Genomic DNA, 18,654 nt, shown 5'->3' on the forward strand with positions numbered 1-18,654 from the left:
GTGCCGGATTAAGTACAATAAGACTAACTTATCTTAGTGGCTATGTTTAGCCTTTCCTGCGTCACCAGTTTTGGAATCCGATGCACGACTGCTGGTTTACTGTATCGCTGGGACCTTCACTTTGACGATCTAACACAAAAATTGCATCTGAATTAAATGCGAAAGGCTCAATGCCGACTTAAGTACAGTAAGACTGACTTATCTTAGTGTCTACGTTTAGCCTTTCCTGCGTCACCAGTTTTGGAATCCGATGCACATCTTCTAGTTTACTGTATCCCTGCGACCCTCACTTTGACGATGAAACACAAAAATTGCATCGGAATTAAATACAAAACGCTCAATGCCGACTTAAGTACAATAAGACTGACTTATCTTAGTGGCTATGTTTAGAATTTCCTGCGTCACCAGTTTTGGATTCCGATGCACGACTGCCGGTTTACTGTATCCCTTGGACCTTCACTTTGACGATGAAACACAAAAATTGCATCGGAATTAAATACAAAAGGCTCAATGGTGACATAAGTACAATAAGACTCACTTATCTTAGTGTCTATGTTTAGCCTTTCCTGCGTCACCAGATTTGGAATCCGACGCACGACTGCTGGTTTACTGTATCCCTTGGACCTACACTTTGACGATGAAACACAAAAATTGCATCGGAATTAAATACAAAAGGCGTAAGGCCGACTTAAGTACAATACGACTGACGTATCCTAGTGTCTATGTTTAGCCTTTCCTGCGTCACCAGTTTTGGAATCCGATGCACGATTGCTGGTCTACTGTATCCCTTGGACCTTCACTTTGACGATGAAACACAAAATTTGCATCGGAATTGAATACAAAAGGCTCAATGCCGACTTAAGTGCAATAAGACCGCCTTATCTTAGTGTCTATGTTTAGCCTTTCATACGTCACTAGTTTTGGAATCCGATGCACGACTGCTGGTTTACTGTTTCCCTTGGACCTTCACTTTGACGATGAAACACAAAAATTGCATCGGAATTAAATACAAAAGGCTCAATGCCGACTTAAGTACAATAAGACTGACTTATCTTAGTGCCTACGGTTAGCCTTTCCTGCGTCACCAGTTTTGGAATCCGATGCACGACTGCTGGTTTACTGTATCCCTTGGACCTACACTTTGACGATGAAACACAAAAATGGAATCGGAAATAAATACAAAAGGCTCAATGCCGAATTAAGTACAACAAAACTGACTTATCTTAGTGGCTATGTTTAGCCTTTCCTGCGTCACCAGTTTTGGAATCCGAAGCACGACTGCCGGTTTACTGTATCCCTTGGACCTTCACTTTGACGATGAAACACAAAAATTGCATCGGAATTTAATACAAAATGCTCAATGGTGACTTAGGTACAATAAGACTGACTTATCTTAGTGTCTATGTTTAGCCTTTACTGCGTCACCAGTTTTGGAATCCGATGGACGACTGCTGGTTTACTGTATCCCTTGGACCTACACTTTGACGATGAAACACAAAAATTGCATCGGAATTAAGTACAAAAGGCGTAAGGCCGACTTATGTACAATACGACTGACTCATCCTAGTGTCTATGTTTAGCCTTTCCTGCGTTACCAGTTTTGGAATCCGATGCACGACTGCTGGTTTACTGTATCCCATGGACCTTCACTTTGAAGATGAAACACAAAAATTGAATCGGAATTAAATGCAAAACGCTCAATGCCGACTTAAGTACAATGAGACTGACTTATCTTAGTGTCTATGTTTAGCCCTTCATGCGTCACTAGTTTTGGAATCCGATGCACGACTGCTGGTTTACTGTATCCCTTGGACCTTCACTTAGACGATGAAACACAGATATTGCATCGGAATTAAATACAAAAAGCACAATGCCGACTTAAGTACAATAAGACTCACTTATCTTAGTATCTATGTTTAGCCTATCCTGCGTCACCAGTTTTGGAATCCGATGCACGACTGCTGGTTTACTGTATCCCATGGACCTTCACTTTGAAGATGAAACACAAAAATTGCATCGGAATTAAATGCAAAACGCTCAATGCCGACTTAAGTACGATAAGACTGACTTATCTTAGTCTCTATGTTTGGCCTCTCCTGCGTCACCAGTTTTGGAATCCGATGCACGACTTCTAGTTTACTGTATCCCTTGGACCTTCACTCGGACGATAAAACACAAAAATTGCATCGGAATTAAATACAAAAGGCGTAAGGCCGACTTAAGTACAATACGACTGACTTATCCTAGTGTCTATGTTTAGCCTTTCCTGCGTCACCAGTTTTGGAATCCGATGCACGACTGCTGGATTACTGTATCCCATGGACCTTCACTTTGACGATGAAACACAAAATTTGCATCGGAATTGAATACAAAAGGCTCAATGCCGACTTAAGTGCAATAAGACCGACTTATCTTAGTGTCTATGTTTAGCCTTTCATGCGTCACTAGTTTTGGAATCCGATGCACGACTGCTGGTTTACTGTCTCCCTTGGACCTTCACTTTGACGATGAAACACAAAAATTGCATCGGAAATAAATACAAAAGGCACAATGCCGACTTATGTAGAATAAGACAGACTTATCTTAGTGTCTATGTTTAGCCTTTCCTGCGTCACCAGTTTTGGAATCCAATGCACGACTGCTGGTTTACTGTATCCCTTGGACCTTCACTTTGACGATGAAACACAAAAATTGCATCGGAATTAAATACAAAAGGCTCAATGGTGACTTAAGTACAATAAGACTGACTTATCTTAGTGTCTATTGTTAGCCTTTCCTGCGTCACCAGTTTTGGAATCCGATGCACGACTGCTGGTTTACTGTTTCCCTGGGACCTTCACTTTGACGATCTAATACAAAAATTGCATCGGAATTAAATGCAAAAGGCTCAATGCCGACTTAAGTACAATAAGACTGACTTATCTTAGTGTTTACGTTTAGCCTTTCCTGCGTCACGAGTTTTGGAATCCGATGCACATCTTCTAGTTTACTGTATCCCTGGGACCTTCACTTTGACGATGAAACACAAAAATTGCATCGGAATTAAATACAAAACGCTCAATGCCGACTTAAGTACAATAAGACTCACTTATCTTAGTGTCTATTTTTAGCCTTTACTGCGTCTACAGTTTTGGAATCCGATGCACGACTGCTGGTTTACTGTATCCCTTGGACCTTGACTTTGACGATGAAACACTAAAATTGCATCGGAATTAAATACAAAAGGTTCAGTGCCGGATTAAGTACAATAAGACTAACTTATCTTAGTGGCTATGTTTAGCCTTTCCTGCGTCACCAGTTTTGGAATCCGATGCACGACTGCTGGTTTACTGTATCGCTGGGACCTTCACTTTGACAATCTAACACATAAATTGCATCTGAATTAAATGCAAAAGGCTCAATGCCGACTTAAGTACAATAAGACTGACTTATCTTAGTGTCTACGTTTTGCCTTTCCTGCGTCACCAGTTTTGGAATCCGATGCACATATTCTAGTTTACTGTATCCCTGGGACCTTCACTTTGACGATGAAACACAAAAATTGCATCGGAATTAAATACAAAACGTTCAATGCCGACTTAAGTACAATAAGACTGACTTATCTCAGTGGCTATGTTTAGCCTTTCCTGCGTCACCAGTTTTGGAATCCGATGCACGGCTGCCGGTTTACTGTATCCCTTGGACTTTCACTTTGACGATGAAACACAAAAACTGCATCGGAATTAAATACAAAAGGCTCAATGGTGACTTAAGTACAATAAGACTGACTTATATTAGTGTCTATGTTTAGCCTTTCCTGCGTCACCAGTTTTGGAATCCGATGCACGACTGCTGGTTTACTGTATCCCTTGGACCTACACTTTCACGATGAAACACAAAAATTGCATCGGAATTAAATACAAAAGGCGTAAGGCCGACTTAAGTACAATACGACTGACTTATCCTAGTGTCTATGTTTAGCCTTTCCTGCGTCACCAGTTTTGTAATCCGATGCACGATTGCTGGTTTACTGTATCCCTTGGACCTTCACTTTGACGATGAAGCACAAAATTTGCATCGGAATTGAATACAAAAGGCTCAATGCCGACTTAAGTGCAATAAGACCGACTTATCTTAGTGTCTATGTTTAGCCTTTCATACGTCACTAGTTTTGGAATCCGATGCAAGACTGCTGGTTTACTGTTTCCCTTGGACCTTCACTTTGACGATGAAACACAAAAATTGCATCGGAATTAAATACAAAAGGCTCAATGCCGACTTAAGTACAATAAGACTGACTTATCTTAGTGGCTATGCTTAGCCTTTCCTGCGTCACCAGTTTTGGAATCCGATGCACGACTGCTGGTTGACTGTATCCCTGGGACCTTCCCTTTGACGATCTAACACAAAGATTGCATCGGAATTAAATGCAAAAGGCTCAATGCCGACTGAAGTACAATAAGACTGACTTATCTTAGTGTCTACGTTTTGCCTTTCCTGCGTCACCAGTTTTGGAATCCGATGCACATCTTCTAGTTTACTGTATCCCTGGGACCTTCACTTTGACGATGAAACACAAAAATTGCATCGGAATTAAATACAAAACGCTCAATGCCGACTTAAGTACAATAAGACTGACTTATCTTAGTGGCTATGTTTAGCCTTTCCAGCGTCACCAGTTTTGGAATCCGAAGCACGACTGCCGGTTTACTGTATCCATTGGACCTTCACTTTGACGATGAAACACAAAAATTGCATCGGAATTAAATACAAAAGGCTCAGTGGTGACTTAAGTACAATAAGACTAACTTATCTTAGTGGCTATGTTTAGCCTTTCCTGCGTCACCAGTTTTGGAATCCGATGCACGACTGCTGGTTTACTGTATCCCTGGGACCTTCACTTTGACGATCTAACACAAAAATTGCATCGGAATTAAATGCAAAAGGCTCGATGCCGACTTAAGTACATTAAGACTGACTTATCTTAGTGTTTACGTTTAGCCTTTCCTGCGTCACCAGTTTTGGAATCCGATGCACATCTTCTAGTTCACTGTATCCCTGGGACCTTCACTGTGACGATGAAACACAAAAATTGCATCGGAATTAAATACAAAAGGCTCAATGCCGATTTAAGTACAATAAGACTGACTTAACTTAGTGTCTACGGTTAGCCTTTCCTGCGTCACCAGTTTTGGAATCCGATGCACGACTGCAGGTTTACTGTATCCCTTGGACCTACACTTTGACGATGAAACAAAAAAATGTAATCGGAAATAAATACAAAAGGCTCAATGCCGACTTAAGTACAACAAAACTGACTTATCTTAGTGGCTACGTTTAGCCTTTCCTGCGTCACCAGTTTTGGAATCCGATGCACGACTGCCGGTTTACTGTATCCCTTGGACCTTCACTTTGAAGATGAAACACAAAAATTGCATCGGAATTAAATACAAAATGCCCAATGGTGACTTAGGTACAATAAGACTGACTTATCTTAGTGTCTATGTTTAGCCTTTCCTGCGTCACCAGTTTTGGAATCCGATGGACGACTGCTGCTTTACTGTATCCCTGGGGCCTTCACTTTGACGATGAAACACAAAAATTGCATCGGAATTAAGTACAAAAGGCGTAAGGCCGACTTAAGTACAATACGACTGACTCATCCTAGTGTCTATGTTTAGCCTTTCCTGCGTCACCTGTTTTGGAATCCGATGCACGACTGCTGGTTTACTGTATCCCATGGACCTTCACTTTGACGATGAAACACAAAAATTGCATCGGAATTAAATGCAAAAGGCTCAATGCCGACTTAAGTACAATGAGACTGACTTATCTTAGTGTCTATGTTTAGCCTTTCATGCGTCACTAGTTTTGGAATCCGATGCACTACTGCTGGTTTACTGTATCCCTTGGACCTTCACTTAGACGATGAAACACAGATATTGCATCGGAATTAAATACAAAATGCACAATGCCGACTTAAGTACAATAACACTCACTTATCTTAGTGTCTATGTTTAGCCCATCCTGCGTCAAAAGTTTTGGAATTCGATGCACGACTGCTGGTTTACTGTATCCCTCGGACCTTCACTTTGACGATGATACACAAAATTTGCATCGGAATTAAATACAAAAGGTTCAGTGCCGACTTAAGTACAATAAGACTGACTTATCTTGGTCTCTATGTTTAGCCTTTCCTGCGTCACCAGTTTTGGAATCCGATGCACGACTTCTAGTTTACTGTATCCCTTGGACCTTCACTCGGACGATAAAACACAAAAATTGCATCGGAATTAAATACAAAACGGCTCAATGCCGACATAAGTACATTAAGACTGACTTATCTTAGTGGCTATGTTCAGCCTTTCCTGCGTCACCTGTTTTGGAATCCGATGCATGACTGCTGGTTTACTGTATCCCTTGGACCTACACTTTGACGATGAATCACAAAAATTCCATCGGAATTAAATACAAAAGGCGTAAGGCCGACTTAAGTACAATACGACTGACTTATCCTAGTGTCTATGTTTAGAGTTTCCTGCGTCACCAGTTCTGAAATTCGATGCACGACTGCTGAATTACTGTATCCCTTGGACCTTCACTTTGACGATGAAACACAAAAATTGCATCGGAATTAAATACAAAACGCTCAATGCCGACTTATGTACAATAAGACCGACTTATCTTAGTGTCTATGTTTAGCCTCTCATGCGTCACTAGTTTTGGAATCCGATGCACGACTGCTGGTTTACTGTTTCCCTTGGACCTTCACTTTGACGATGAAACACAAAAATTGCATCTGAATTAAATACAAAAGGCTCAATGCCGACTTAAGTACAATAAGACTGACTTATCTTAGTGTCTATGTTCAGCCTTTCCTGCGTCACCAGTTTTGGAATCCGATGCACGACTGATGGTTTACTGTATCCCTTGGACCTTCACTTTGACGATGAAACACAAAATTTGCATCGGAATTAAATACAAAACGCTCAATGCCGACTTAAGTACAATAAGACTGACTTATCATAGTGGCTATGTTTAGCCTTTCCTGCGTCACCAGTTTTGGAGTCCGATGCACGACTGCCGGTTTACTGTATCCCTGGGACCTTCACTTTGACGATCTAACACAAAAATTGCATCGGAATTAAATGCAATAGGCTCAATGCCGACTTAAGTACAATAAGAGTGACTTATCTTAGTGTCTACGTTTTGCCTTTCCTGCATCACCAGTTTTGGAATCCGATGCACGACTGCTGGTTTACTGTATCCCTTGGAAATACACTTTGAAGATGAAACACAAAAATTGCATCGAAATTAAATACAAAAAGCGTAAGGCCGACTTAAGTACAATACGACTGACTTATCCTAGTGTCTATGTTTAGCCTTTCCTGCGTCACCAGTTTTGGAATCCGATGCACGATTGCTGGTTTACTGTATCCCTTGGACCTTCACTTTGACGATGAAACACAAAATTTGCATCGGAATTGAATACAAAGGGCTCAATGCCGACTTAAGTGCATTAAGACCGACTTATCTTAGTGTCTATGTTTAGCCTATCATACGTCACTAGTTTTGGAATCCGATGCAAGACTGCTGGTTTACTGTTTCCCTTGGACCTTCACTTTGACGATGAAACACAAAAATTGCATCGGAATTAAATACAAAAGGCTCAATGCCGACTTAAGTACAATAAGACTGACTTATCTTAGTGGCTATGCTTAGCCTTTCCTGCGTCACCAGTTTTGGAATCCGATGCACGACTGCTGGTTTACTGTATCCCTGGGACCTTCACTTTGACGATCTAACACAAAAATTGCATCGGAATTAAATGCAAAAGGCTCAATGCCGACATAAGTACAATAAGACTGACTTATCTTAGTGTCTACGTTTTGCCATTCCTGCGTCACCAGTTTTGGAATCCGATGCACATCTTCTAGTTTACTGTATCCCTGGGATCTTCACTTTGACGATGAAACACAAAAATTGCATCGGAATTAAATACAAAACGCTCAATGCCGACTTAAGTACAATAAGACTGACTTATCTTAGTGGCTATGTTTAGCCTTTCCTGCGTCACCAGTCTTGGAATCCGATGCACGACTGCTGGTTTACTGTATCCCTTGGACCTTCACTTTGACGATGAAACACAAAATTTGCATCGGAATTGAATACAAAAGGCTCAATGGTGACTTAAGTACAATAAGACTGACTATCTTAGTGTCTATGTTCAGCCTTTCCTGCGTCACCAGTATTGGTTCCGATGCACGACTGCTGGTTTACTGTATCCGATGGACCTTCACTTTGACAATGAAACACATAAATGGCATCGGAATTAAATACAAAAGGCTCAATCCCGACTTAAGTACAATAAGACTGACTTATCTTAGTGTCTATGGTTAGCCTTTCCTGCGTCACCAGTTTTGGAATCCGATGCACGACTGCTGGTTAACTGTTTCCCCTGGACCTTCACTTTGACGATCAAACTCAAAAATTGCTTCGGAATTAAATACAAAAGGTTCAGTGCCGACTTACGTACAATAAGACTAACTTATCTTAGTGGCTATGTTTAGCTTTTCCTGCGTCACCAGTTTTGGAATCCGATGCACGACTGCTGGTTTACTGTATCCCTGGGACCTTCACTTTGACGATCTAACACAAAAATTGCATCGGAATTAAATCCTAAAGGCTCAATGCCGACTTAAGTACAATAAGACTGACTTATCTTAGTGTTTACGTTTAGCCTTTCCTGCGTCACCAGTTTTGGAATCCGATGCACATCTTCTAGTTTACTGTATCCCTTGGACCTTGACTTTGACGATGAAACACAAAATTTGCATCGGAATTGAATACAAAAGGCTCAATGCCGACTTAAGTGCAATAAGACCGACTTATCTTAGTGTCTATGTTTAGCCTTTCATGCGTCACTAGTTTTGGAATCCGATGCACGACGGCTGGTTTACTGTATCCCTGGGACCTCCACTTTGACGATGAAACACAAAAATTGCATCGGAATTAAATACAAAACGCTCAATGCCGACTTAAGTACAATAAGACTCACTTATCTTAGTGTCTATGTTTGGCCTTTACTGCGTCTACAGTTTTGGAATCCGATGCACGACTGCTGGTTTACTGTATCCCTTGGACCTTGACCTTGACGATGAAACACTAAAATTGGATCGGAATTAAATACAAAAGGTTCAGTGCCGGCTTAAGTACAATATGACTAACTTATCATAGTGGCTATGTTTAGCCTTTCCTGCGTCACCAGTTTTGGAATCCGATGCACGACTGCTGGTTTACTGTATCCCTGGGACCTTCACTTTGACGATCTAACACAAAAATAGAATCATAATTAAATGCAAAAGGCTCAATGCCGACTTAAGTACAATAAGACTGACTTATCTTAGTGTCTACGTTCAGCCTTTCCTGCGTCACCAGTTTTGGAATCCGATGCACATCTTCTAGTTTACTGTATCCGTGGGACCTTCACTTTGACGATGATACACAAAAATTGCATCGGAATTAAATACAAAGCGCTCAATGCCGACTTAAGTACAATAAGACTGACTTATCTTAGTGGCTATGTTTAGCCTTTCCTGCGTCACCAGTTTTGGAATCCGAAGCACGACTGCCGGTTTACTGTATCCATTGGACCTTCACTTTGACGATGAAACACAAAAATTGCATCGGAATTAAATACAAAAGGCTCAGTGGTGACTTAAGTACAATAAGAATAACTTATCTTAGTGGCTATGTTTAGCCTTTCCTGCGTCACCAGTTTTGGAATCCGATGCACGACTGCTGGTTTACTGTATCCCTGGGACCTTCACTTTGATGATCTAACACAAAAATTGCATCGGAATTAAATGCAAAAGCTCGATGCCGACTTAAGTACAATAAGACTGACTTATCTTAGTGTTTACGTTTAGCCTTTCCGGCGTCACCAGTTTTGGAATCCGATGCACATCTTCTAGTTTACTGTATCCCTGGGACCTTCACTTTGACGATGAAACACAAAAATTGCATCGGTATTAAATACAAAACGCTCAATGCCGACTTAAGTACAATAAGACTCACTTATCTTAGTGTCTATGTTTAGCCTTTACTGCGTCTACAGTTTTGGAATCCGATGCACGACTGCTGGTTTACTGTATCCCTTGGACCTTCACTTTGGCGATGAAACACTAAAATTGCGTCGGAATTAAATTCAAAAGGTTCAGTGCCAACTTACGTACAATAAGACTAACTTATCTTAGTGGCTAAGTTTAGCCTTTCCTGCGTCACCAGTTTTGGAATCCGATGCACGACTGCTGGTTTACTGTATCCCTTGGACCTTCACTTTGTCGATGAAACACAAAAATTGCATCGGAATTAAATGCAAAAGGCTCAATGCCGACTTAAGTACAATAAGACATCTTAGCGTTTACGTTTAGCCTTTCCTGCGTCACCAGTTTTGGAATCCGATGCACATCTTCTAGTTTACTGTATCCCTGGGACCTTCACTTTGACGATGAAACACAAAAATTGCATCGGAATTAAATACAAAACGCTCAATGCCGACTTAAGTACAATAAGACTCACTTATCTTAGTGGCTAAGTTTAGCCTTTCCTGCGTCACCAGTTTTGGATTCCGATGCACGACTGCTGGTTTACTGTATCCCTTGGACCTTCACTTTGACGATGAAACACAAAAATTGCATCTGAATTAAATACAAAAGGCTCAATGCCGACTTAAGTACAATAAGACTGACTTATCTTAGTGTCTATGTTCAGCCTTTCCTGCGTCACCAGTTTTGGAATCCGATGCACGACTGCTGGTTTACTGTATCCATTGGACCTTCACTTTGACGATCAAATTCAAAAATTGCATCGGAATTAAATACAAAAGGATCAGTGCCGACTTAAGTACAATAAGACTAACTTATCTTAGTGGCTATGTTTAGCCTTTCCTGCGTCACCAGTTTTGGAATCCGATGCACGACTGCTGGTTTACTGTATCCCTGGGACCTTCACTTTGACGATCTAACACAAAAATTGCATCGGAATTAAATGCAAAAGGCTCAATGCCGACTTAAGTACAATAAGACATCTTAGCGTTTACGTTTAGCCTTTCCTGCGTCACCAGTTTTTGAATCCGATGCACATCTTCTAGTTTACTGTATCCCTGGGACCTTCACTTTGACGATGAAACACAAAAATTGCATCGGAATTAAATACAAAACGCTCAATGCCGACTTAAGTACAATAAGACTCACTTATCTTAGTGTCTATGTTTAGCCTTTACTGCGTCTACAGTTTTGGAATCCGATGCACGACTGCTGGTTTACTGTATCCCTTGGACCTTGACTTTGACGATGAAACACTAAAATTGCGTCGGAATTAAATACAAAAGGTTCAGTGCCGGCTTAAGTACAATAAGACTAACTTATCTTAGTGGCTATGTTTAGCCTTTCCTGCGTCACCAGTTTTGGAATCCGATGCACGACTGCTGGTTTACTGTATCCCTGGGACCTTCACTTTGACGATCTAACACAAAAATAGAATCATAAATAAAAGCAAAAGGCTCAATGCCGACTTAAGTACAATAAGACTGACTTATCTTAGTGTCTACGTTTAGCCTTTCCTGCGTCACCAGTTTTGGAATCCGATGCACGACTGCTGGTTTACTGTATCCCTTGGACCTACCCTTTGACGATGAAACACAAAAATTGCATCGGAATTAAATACAAAAGGCGTAAGGCCGACTTAAGTACAATACGACTGACTTATCCTAGTGTCTATGTTTAGCCTTTCCTGCGTCACCAGTTTTGGAATCCGATGCATGACTGCTGGTTTACTGTTTCCCTTGGACCTTCACTTTGACGATGAAACACAAAAATTGCATCGGAATTAAATACAAAAGGCTCAATGCCGACTTAAGTACAATAAGACTGACTTATCTTAGTGGCTATGCTTAGCCTTTCCTGCGTCACCAGTTTTGGAATCCGATGCACGACTGCTGGTTTACTGTATCCCTGGGACCTTCACTATGACGATCTAACACAAAAACTGCATCGGAATTAAATGCAAAAGGCTCAATGCCGACTTAAGTACAATAAGACTGACTTATCTTAGTGTCTACGTTTAGCCTTTCCTGCGTCACCAGTTTTGGAATCCGATGCACATCTTCTAGTTTACTGTATCCCTGGGACCTTCACTTTGACGATGAAACACAAAAATTGCATCGGAATTAAATACAAAACGCTGAATGCCGACTTAAGTACAATAAGACTGACTTATCATAGTGTCTATGTTTAGCCTTTACTGCGTCTACAGTTTTGGAATCCGATGCACGACTGCTGGTTTACTGTTTCCCTTGGACCTTCTCTTTGACGATGAAACACTAAAATTGCATCGGAATTAAATACAAAAGGTTCAGTGCCGACTTAAGTACAATAAGACTAACTTAACTTAGTGGCTATGTTTAGCCTTTCCTGCGTCACCAGTTTTGGAATCCGATGCACGACTGCTGGTTTACTGTATCCCTGGGACCTTCACTTTGACGATCTAACACAAAAATTGCATAGGAATTAAATGCAAAAGGCTCAATGCCGACTTAAGTACAATAAGACTGACTTATCTTAGTGTCTACGTTTAGCCTTTCCTGCGTCACCAGTTTTGGAATCCGATGCACATCTTTTAGTTTACTGTATCCCTGGGACCTTCACTTTGACGATGAAACACAAAAATTGCATCGGAATTAAATACAAAACGCTCAATGCCGACTTAAGTACAATAAGACTGACTTATCTTAGTGTCTATGTTTAGCCTTTCCTGCGTCACCAGTTTTGGAATCCGATGCACGACTGCCGGTTTACTGTATCCCTTGGACCTTCACTATGACGATGAAATACAAAAATTGCATCGGAATTAAATACAAAAGGCTCAATGGTGACATAAGTACAATAAGACTCACTTATCAAAGTGTCTATGTTTAGCCTTTCCTGCGTCACCAGTTTTGGAATCCGATGCACGACTGCTGGTTTACTGTATCCCTTGGACCTACACTTTGACGATGAAACACAAGAATTGCATCGGAATTAAATACAAAAGGCGTAAGGCCGACTTAAGTACAATACGACTGACTTATCCTAGTGTCTATGTTTAGCCTTTCCTGCGTCACCAGTTTTGGAATCCGATGCACGATTGCTGGTCTACTGTATCCCTTGGACCTTCACTTTGACGATGAAACACAAAATTTGCATCGGAATTGAATACAAAAGGCTCAATGCCCACTTAAGTGCAATAAGACCGACTTATCTTAGTGTCTATGTTTAGCCTTTCATACGTCACTAGTTTTGGAATCCGATGCACGACTGCTGGTTTACTGTTTCCCTTGAAACTTCACTTTGACGATGAAACACAAAAATTGCATCGGAATTAAATACAAAAGGCTCAATGCCGACTTAAGTACAATAAGACTGACTTATCTTAGTGTCTATGTTCAGCCTTTCCTTCGTCACCAGTTTTGGGATCCGATGCACGACTGCTGGTTTACTGTATCCCTTGGACCTTCACTTTGACGATGAAACACAAAATTTGCATCGGAATTGAATACAAAAGGCTCAATGCCGACTTAAGTGCAATTAGACCGACTTATCTTAGTGTCTATGTTTAGCCTTTCATGCGTCACTAGTTTTGGAATCCGGAGCTCGACTGCTGGTTTACTGTATCCCTTGGACCTTCACTTTGACGATGTAACACGAAATTTGCATCGGAATTGAATAGAAAAGGCTCAATGGTGACTTAAGTACAATAAGACTGACTTATCTTAGTGTCTATGATTAGCCTTTCCGGCGTCACCAGTTTTGGAATCCGATGCACGACTGCTGGTTTAATGTTTCCCTTGCACCTTCAGTTTGACGATGAAACACAAAAATTGCATCGGAATTAAATACAAACGGCTCAATGCCGACTTAAGTACAATAAGACTGACTTATCTTAGCGTCTATGTTTAGCCTTTAATGCGTCACCAGTATTGGAATATGATGCACGACTGCTGGTTTACTGTATCACTTGGACCTTCACTTTGACGATGAAAAACAAAATTGCATCGGAATTAAATACAAAAGGCTCAATAGCGTCTTAAGTACAATAAGACCGACTTATCTTAGGGTCTATGTTTAGCCTTTCCTGCGTCACCTGTTTTGGAATCCGATGCACGACTGCTGGTTTACTGTTTCCCTTGGACCTTCACTTTGACGATGAAACATAAAAATAGCATGGGAATTAAATACAAAAGGCTCAATGCCGACTTAAGTACAATGAGACTGACTTATCTTAGTGGCTATGTTCAGCCTTTCCTGCGTCACCAGATTTGGCATCCGATGCACTACTTCTAGTTTACTGTATCCCTTGGACCTTCACGCTGACGATGAAACACAAAAATTGCATCGGAATTAAATACAAAAGGCTCAATGCCGACTTAGGTACATTAAGACTGACTTATCTTAGTGGCTATGTTTAGCCTTTCCTGAGTCACCTGTTTTGGAATCCGATGCACGACTGCTGGTTTACTGTATCCCTTGGACCTACACTTTGACGATGAAACACAAAAATTCCATTGGAATTAAATACAAAAGGCGTAAGGCCGACTTAAGTACAATACGACTGACTTATCCTAGGGTCTATGTTTAGCCTTTTTTGCGTCACCAGTTCTGGAATCCGATGCACGACTGCTGAATTACTGTATCCCTTGGACCTTCACTTTGACGATGAAACACAAAATTTGCATCGGAAATAAATATAAAAGGCTCAGTGCCGTCTTAAGTAGAATAAGACCGACTTATCTTAGTGTCTATGTTTAGCCTTTCCTGCGTCACCAGTTTTGGAATCCAATGCACGACTGCTGATTTACTGTATCCCCTGGAACTTCACTTTGACGATGAAACACAAAAATGGAATCAGAATTAAATACAAAAGGCTCAATGCCGACTTAAGTACAATAAGACTGACTTATCTTAGTGTCTATGTTCAGCCTTTCTTGCGTCACCAGTTTTGGAATCCGGTGCATGACTGCTGGTTTACTGTATCCCTTGGACCTTCACTTTGACGATGAGACACAAAAATGGCATCGGAATTAAATACAAACGGCTCAATGCCGACTTAAGTACATTAAGACTGACTTATCTTAGTGTCTATGTTTAGCCTTTCCTGCTTCACCAGTTTTGGAATCCGATGCACGACTGCTGGTTTACTGTATCCCTTGGACCTTCACTTTGACGTTGAAACACAATAATTGCATCGGAATTAAATACAAAAGGCTAAATGATGACTTAAGTACAATAAGACTGACTTATCTTAGTGTCTATGCTTAGCCTTTCCTGCGTCACCAGTTTTGGAATCCGCTGCACGAATGCAGGTTTACTGTATCCTTTGCACCTCCACTTTGACGATGAAACACAAAAATTGCATCGGAATGAAATACAAAAGGCTCAATGCCGACTTAAGTACAATAAGATCGACTTATCTTAGTGTCTATGTTTAGCCTTTCCTGCGTCACCAGTTTTTGGATCCGATGCACGACTGCTGGTTTACTGTATCACTTGGACCTTCACTTTGACGATGAAAAACGAAATTGCATCGGAATTAAATACAATAGGCACAATAGCGACTTAAGTCCAATAACACTGACTTATCTTAGTGTCTACGTTTAGCCTTTCCTGCGTCACCAGATTTGGAATCCGACGCACGACTGCTGGTTTACTGTATCACTTGGACCTTCACTTTGCCGATGAAACACAAAAGTGGCATTGGAATTAAATACAAAAGACTTAATGCCGACTTAAGTACAATACGACTGACTTATCTTAGTGTCTATGTTCAGCCTTTCCTGCGTCACCACTTTTGGAATCCGATGCACGACTGCTGGTTTACTGTATCCCTTGGACCTTCACTTGGACGATGAAACACAAAGATTTCATCGGAATTAAATACAAAAGGCTCAATGCCGAGTTAAGTACAATAAGACCGGATTATCTTAGTGTCTATGTTTAGCCTTTCCTGCGTCACAAGTTTTGGAATCCGATGCACGACTGATGGTTTACTGTATCCCTTGGACCTCCACTTTGACGATGAAACACAAACATTGCATCGGAATGCATTACAAAAGGCTCAATGCCGACTTAAGTACAATAAGCTCGACCTATCTTATTGTCTATGTTTAGCCTTTCTTGCGTCACCAGTTTTTGGGTCCGATGCACGACCGCTGGTTTACTGTATCATTTGGACCTTCACTTTGACGATGAAAAACAAAATTGCATCGGAATTAAATACAAAAGGCTCAATAGCGACTTAAGTACAATATGACCGACTTATCTTAGTGTGTACGTTTAGCCTATCCTGCGCCACCTGTTTTGGAATCCGATGCACGACTGCTGTTTTACTGTATCCCTTGGACCTTCACTTTGACGATGAAACACAAAAATGGAATCGGAAATAAATACAAAAGGCTCAATGCCGACTTAAGTACAATAAGACTGACTTATCTTAGTGTCTATGTTTAGCCTTTCCTGCGTCACCAGTTTTGGAATCCGATGCACGACTGCTGGTTTACTGTATCCCTTGGACCTACACTTTGACGATGAAACACAAAAATTGCATCGGAATTAAATACAAAAGGCGTAAGGCCGACTTAAGTACAATACGACTGACTTATCCTAGTGTCTATGTTTAGCCTTTCCTGCGTCACCAGTTTTGGAATCCGATGCACGACTGCTGGTTTACTGTTTCCCTTGGACCTTCACTTTGACGATGAAACACAAAAATTGCATCGGAATTAAATACAAAAGGCTCAATGCCGACTTAAGTACAATAAGACTGACTTATCTTAGTGGCTATGCTTAGCCTTTCCTGCGTCACCAGTTTTGGAATCCGATGCACGACTGCTGGTTTACTGTATCCCTGGGACCTTCACTATCACGATCTAACACAAAAACTGCATCGGAATTAAATGCAAAAGGCTCAATGCCGACTTAAGTACAATAAGACTGACTTATCTTAGTGTCTACGTTTAGCCTTTCCTGCGTCACCAGTTTTGGAATCCGATGCACATCTTCTAGTTTACTGTATCCCTGGGACCTTCACTTTGACGATGAAACACAAAAATTGCATCGGAATTAAATATAAAACGCTGAATGCCGACTTAAGTACAATAAGACTCACTTATCTTAGTGTCTATGTTTAGCCTTTACTGCGTCTACAGTTTTGGAATCCGATGCACGATTGCTGGTTTACTGTTTCCCTTGGACCTTCACTTTGACGATGAAACACTAAAATTGCATCGGAATTAAATACAAAAGGTTCAGTGCCGACTTAAGTACAATAAGACTAACTTATCTTAGTGGCTATGTTTAGCCTTTCCTGCGTCACCAGTTTTGGAATCCGATGCACGACTGCTGGTTTACTGTATCCCTGGGACCTTCACTTTGACGATCTAACACAAAAATTGCATCGGAATTAAATGCAAAAGGCTCAATGCCGACTTAAGTACAATAAGACTGACTTATCTTAGTGTCTACGTTTAGCCTTTCCTGCGTCACCAGTTTTGGAATCCGATGCACATCTTCTAGTTTACTGTATCCCTGGGACCTTCACTTTGACGATGAAACACAAGAATTGCATCGGAACTGAATACAAAACGCTCAATGCCGACTTAAGTACAATAAGACTGACTTATCTTAGTGGCTATGTTTAGCCTTTCCTGCGTCACCAGTTTTGGAATCCGATGCACGACTGCCGGTTTACTGTATCCCTTGGACCTTCACTTTGACGATGAAACACAAAAATTGCATCGGAATTAAATACAAAAGGCTCAATGGTGACATAAGTACAATAAGACTCACTTATCAAAGTGTCTATGTTTAGCCTTTCCTGCGTCACCAGTTTTGGAATCCGATGCACGACTGCTGGTTTACTGTATCCCTTGGACCTACACTTTGACGATGAAACACAAAAATTGCATCGGAATTAAATACAAAAGGCTCAATGCCGACTTAAGTACAATAAGACTGACTTATCTTAGTGTCTACGGTTAGCCTTTCCTGCGTCACCAGTTTTGGAATCCGATGCACGACTGCTGGTTTACTGTATCCCTTGGACCTTCACTTTGACGATGAAACACAAAATTTGCATCGGAATTGAATACAAAAGGCTCAATGCCGACTTAAGTGCAATGAGACCGACTTATCTTAGTGTCTATGTTTAGCCTTTCATGCGTCACTAGTTTTGGAATCCGGAGCTCGACTGCTGGTTTACTGTATCCCTTGGACCTTCACTTTGACGATGTAACACAAAATTTGCATCGGAATTGAATACAAAAGGCTCAATGGTGACTTAAGTACAATAAGACTGACTAATCTTAGTGTCTATGTTCAGCCTCTCCTGCGTCACCAGTTTTGGAATCCGATGCACGACTGCTGGTTTACTGTATCCCATGGACCTTCACTTTGACAATGAAACACATAAATGGCATCGGAATTAAATACAAAAGACTCAATCTCGATTTAAGTACAATGAGACCGACTTATCTTAGTGTCTATGTTCAGCCTTTCCTGTGTCACCAGTTTTGGAATCCGTTGCACGATTGCTGGTTTACTGTATCCCGTGGACCTTCACTTGGACGATGAAACACAAAGA

Source organism: Schistocerca americana, chromosome 1 (assembly GCF_021461395.2).
Source record: "Schistocerca americana isolate TAMUIC-IGC-003095 chromosome 1, iqSchAmer2.1, whole genome shotgun sequence".
Lineage (NCBI taxonomy): Eukaryota > Metazoa > Arthropoda > Insecta > Orthoptera > Acrididae > Schistocerca > Schistocerca americana.